Genomic DNA, 5,150 nt, shown 5'->3' on the forward strand with positions numbered 1-5,150 from the left:
ACCGCCAACTCACGACGCGAGTCCACGAAGAGGCTCACTCCGAACTCGTGCGACAATAATCCGGTCTCTCCTCTCGCCTCGACAACTCTACAATTCGTTGCCTTCATTGATCACCCGCCTCGGAGCGACGGCGACGGTGGCGGCGGCGCTGCTGTTGGGGCACTGCGCTGTGAGCCTCTGAAGCCTCGCCACGCCACGGCGGTCTTTGAGAGGTGTTCGGTGGAGGGATGGAGGTGGGGGGTAGATGGAAGGGGGGCTAGTGGGGGGAGAGGCTAGTGGGGGGCGGGGGGCGGCAGGATCAGTTCAGATATCACTCGCTACTGATGTTAGCCGTGGTTGGAAATATCGACCTCTGGTCGCCAGGTCCATAGCCTCGGTGCCCTAACCAATGGGCCACCGCCTCCCTATTGCATTGACGATCGGGCTTACGAACGTTACGCGTAAGAAGTTAGCTGCGATTCGCTCGCTTTTTATCGGCCTTAGCCGTCGCATTCCCACGGGAGGCGAATTACTCGTTTCACCGGTGATTGGCATCGTGTAGACTGTGCGAGTAGTTAGTTAGTTAGAGAGAGAGAGAAACCCACAGCGCTGTGGGAGTTCAGTCTGGCCCTGGCCCTGTCAGCGAACCCTATCGACCTTCATCTTCTTGGTTCTTTCGGTAAAGTCACGTCGAAGGGAAGTAATAAAATAATAAAAATAAAACATAATAAAATAATATAATTCTCACGACGTTTCGGCCACAACGCAAGCAGCCGTCCTCCCCGACAGACCTGGTCTTCACCTCAGGACGGCTGCTTGCGTTGTGGCCGAAACGTCGTGAGAATTATATTATTTTATTATGTTTTATTTTTATTATTTTATTACTGCCCTTCTACGTGACTTTACCGAAAGAACCAAGAAGATGAATCCCTGCAGTCACGAAAGCTTTTAATCAAAACCTATCGGCCTTCCTCGGAGACCCTAAATTTTGTGTGGGAGTAGAGGGGGGGAGGTATCAGCATTTTTTTCGGGTGTTTTCTCGTGAATAATGACACCCTAGCGGTGTCAACTGTCATAGTATCCCCATGCGAGGTCCATTCGATGCTGTGTGCGTTTAGAGTAACATTCGCACATCGACCATACTTCACCAAGCCCCAGTCCTGGCTCCTTAGCTCAGGGGTTAGAGCACTGGTCTTGTCAACCAGGGGTTGCGAGTTCAAATCTCGCAGGGGCCTTGGGTTTATTTTTATTTTTTCGGTTCGTACTGCATATAACGAGACTGCTGGTGCGGAGTTGAACAACTTTAAAATGGTGCGCCCTTCATTTATGCGGCATCAGAATCAGAATATTTGTTTATACTGAAGGAATCCGATGAGCAATAAAGCTCTTTTTCACTGATGTCCAGAAGGGGCGCAGGGTCAGAACATTCCAGCAACAAATAATGCAACAAACGCGATCGGAGTGCAAAGTATAGGAAAAGTAAGCAAAATACTAAAAAAAATATACGAATAAAACTAAGCAATACTCTTTGGTTCTTTCGGTAAAGTCACGTAGGTAGAAAAATAATAGATCACGACGTTTCGATCGCAACACAAGCAATCGTCATCAGGTGGGACAACCACAGCAATAAAAAAAACTGCTGTGGTTGTCCCACCTGATGACGGTTGCTTGTTTGGCGATCGAAACGTCGTCATCTATTATTTTTCTACCTACGTGACTTTACTGAAATAACCAAAGAGCATGGATTCCTGCAGTCACGAAAGCTTCAAATCAAAACTAAACTATGTTTCATTTCATCTGGTAAAGCCCACTGAACTATTATATTTGTTTTCCAGAAGTGATCTGGCCACAAATGATAGCTCAACGCCGTGGCGTGTCAAGTGAAAATGTAGTGCGGCCAAATAGTCTAAATAACCTCAACACATTTTTCTAATAATCCATAGGCCTCCCAGCTACCAACCCTATGCAATCATAATTTTAAAGACGTATTCAGTGGATGCCGTGTTGGCAGTGGTGCGCAAGCATCATTTAACACGAACAAAACTGGACACTTGTCAATAACACCCCTTTAAAATGAATGAAAGTAGACGCTAGGCGACGTTTCGGGCAAGAGCTCTTTCTCATAGCACGTGAATCGTTTATGAATGTGCTCATGCAATAATGAGACTCTTAAATTTGAAATTAGACGATCGTGTATCCTACACACGTTTTGTACGAGTATGCACACGCACGCGTATCTTCCACACTCGCGTGCTTACGGATAATATAAACATTTGAATTACCGGTAAAATAAAAACGAGTGAATTCTAGCGCCACGGAGAATCGATTGCGACGGAGTTAGATCAGAAGGTTGCAAGTTCATGATCCCTGCTAGGCCTCGACATAACCCCCAATCGCATCATCCACATCATCATCATAACCATCCTCACCATCATCATAACCATCATCATCATCACCACCATCCTCGCCATCATCATCATCATAACCATTTTCACCATCATCATAACCATCCTCACCATCATCATAACCATCCTCACTATCATCATAACCATCCTCACTATCATCATAACCATCCTCATCATCATCATAACCATTTTCACCATCATCATAACCATCCTCACCATCATCATAACCATCCTCACTATCATCATAACCATCCTCATCATCATCATAACCATTTTCACCATCATCATAACCATCCTCATCATCATCATAACCATCCTCATCATCATCATAACCATCCTCACCATCATCATAACCATCATCATCATCACCACCATCCTCGCCATCATCATCACCACCATCCTCACCATCATCATAACCATCCTCACCATCATCATAACCATCCTCGCCATCATCATTATCATCATCATCTCTTTCTGGGCATGGTGGCACGCGCCTGTGATCATGTGCTTGTGAAGACAAGGGTTGGCGGATCACACAGAGATTTGTAAAACCTACAACGCCGCTGGATGCGAGTCGGCCACGAGAAAAAAACAACCAGCGCTGCGACCAGCCTGGTGAAGTATGCTCGAACAGACCTCACGACCGACACGGCGTGGATAGTAAATCATCCAGCAGTGGATTGGCTGCTTGCTGTTGTAACGAGCTGGCCCGCCCATTATGGACATCTGTGAAAAATAGCTTCATAGCTCATCGGATTCTTACAGTCCAAATAAAAATTGTGTGATTCTGATTCTGACAACGGGATGGATGTTGCACACGCATTTATAATGTTTCAGGTACAAGGTTGGAAGATTGTGACGCTTGAGCTGAGACAAAGCGCAAACAAAACCTCCGATGATGTCGCAGTTACAAACACAAACCATGAACATAACCACTGCCAAAACATCGGAGAGCTATGAGCATACCCTGTAACGACGTGTGCGTGGGTGAGTGTGTGGGTTGGTCAGTGAGAGCGTGAGTGGGTAAATGTGCGGGCTTGTGAGTGGGTGAGTGCGTGAGCGGGTGAGTAAGCGTGTGGGTTGGAAAGTGAGTGGGTGAGTCTGTGAGCGGGTGAGTGTGTTGGTAAGTGTGTGTGTGGTTGGGTAAATGAGTGGGTTAGTGAATCAGTGGATGGGTAAGTGTGTGGGTTAGACAGTGAGTGGGTGAGTGTGTGAGCGGGCAAATGTGTGGGGGGTGGGTAAGGGAGTGGGTTATACAGTGAGTGGGTGAGTGTGTGGGTGGGTGGGTGAATCGGTAAGTCAGCGAGTGAGTGAGCGGGTGAGTGTTTGGTTGGGTACGTGAGTGGGTGAGTGAGCAAGTGAGTGTGTGGTCGGTAAGGTGAGTGTGCGAGCGAGTGAGAGGTTGGGTGAGTGGGTTAGTAAATCAGTGGATGAGTAAGTGTGTGGGTTAGACAGTGAGTGGGTGAGTGTATGGGTGGGTGGGTGAGTCGCTAAGTAAGCGAGTGAGTGAGCGGGTGACTGTTTGGTTGGGTACGTGAGTGGGTGAGTGAGCGAGCGAGTGAGTGTGTGGTCGGTAAGGTGAGTGTGCGAGCGAGCGAGTGGGCGAGCCGTAACTTCGGCAGTTGGAATCCACACGCTGGGGCTACACGGGGGGATAATTTTGACTAATGCCCTTTAATGAGACGAGCCTGACACCGCCTCCCATTACATCCTGCTAAGCCCTCTCGCCAAACTGAGAGCCACGGTAGCGTTTGCTCAGCTTTACTTCGCTTCCTTTGGTCCGGCGCTGGGACAATGAGACCCATCAACACGTGCGCGCATATGTAATTCCTCCCGATTCACTACCGGCGGGGTATTTCTGTGTGTGCGTGTGCTTTTTCTTTAAAACAAAAAAGGAAAGCGAGAGAATGGTGGCGGGGGGTGACTGGGTGAAAAAGTTCAATTCTCATTCATCTACTAATTGGATAGCCTCGCGAAAAAAACTAAATGGTGCGCATTTCCACACGCCAATTACAATTTCCGTTTAGAAACGGTGGTAGTGGTCAGAGTTGATTTTATGATGATGATGATGATATTGGAATTACGTTATGTAATACAGGTATCCCTCGTTTTATGCGGGTTCGGTTTGTGCGATTTCGCGTGCATGCGGCGAGCCTATTACGACCCAAAATTCGTCATGTGCGATTTGAATTCACTCGCATGCGACTATGCGGTCGGACGCGGATCAACATTTTGTGAACTGTCCTGTATGCGCTGCTCGGCAGGCAGCTGTCTCCGACTGCACATCTGTGAAAAAGAGCTTTACAGCTCATCGGATTCCTCCAGTCTAATTCCTCGTGCGGTTTCGCTTTGCGTAACCATCCTTTTTTTTATCTTGGAACGCATCTACTACTATGCCGCTACTTCTCCTACCGCACAGAGCGAGTGAACCCCGTACTGGGCAGCTTCCTCGCGCCGTGTTTGCTGGTGGGGCTCATTCAACCCGACTTGATCACGGCGGGGAGCATAGACGTGGGTTATACTGCACTGCCCGTTGCTGCCCCCCCCCCCCGTCACCCACCCATACCACGTAACCCCGCAGCAGCCGAAACGCCCTGCTGTGCAGTTATTGTTTTATTGTAACGGGCACCAGTGGTGCTCAACCGGGGGTACGCGGACCCCTGGGGGCACCTGGCAGTGTCCCAAGGGGGTGTACGCGAGGTGGTTGATAAATGTGTGGAATTATGACACGCACGAAAGTCATTTCGGCGAATAATCACGCGTGAA

The 5,150-nt window shown here is 48.5% G+C and overlaps 1 non-coding gene across 1 annotated transcript; it reads left to right on the top strand.

The window, feature by feature from the left end:
• Positions 1-1,141: 1,141 nt before the first annotated feature.
• Positions 1,142-1,214, top strand: TRNAT-UGU (transfer RNA threonine (anticodon UGU)). Its single transcript has one exon. It is a non-coding gene; the product is annotated as a tRNA-Thr (tRNA).
• The last annotated feature ends 3,936 nt before the right edge of the window (positions 1,215-5,150 follow it).

The sequence above is a fragment of the Lampetra fluviatilis genome, chromosome 4 (genome assembly GCF_964198595.1).
Source record: "Lampetra fluviatilis chromosome 4, kcLamFluv1.1, whole genome shotgun sequence".
NCBI lineage: Eukaryota > Metazoa > Chordata > Hyperoartia > Petromyzontiformes > Petromyzontidae > Lampetra > Lampetra fluviatilis.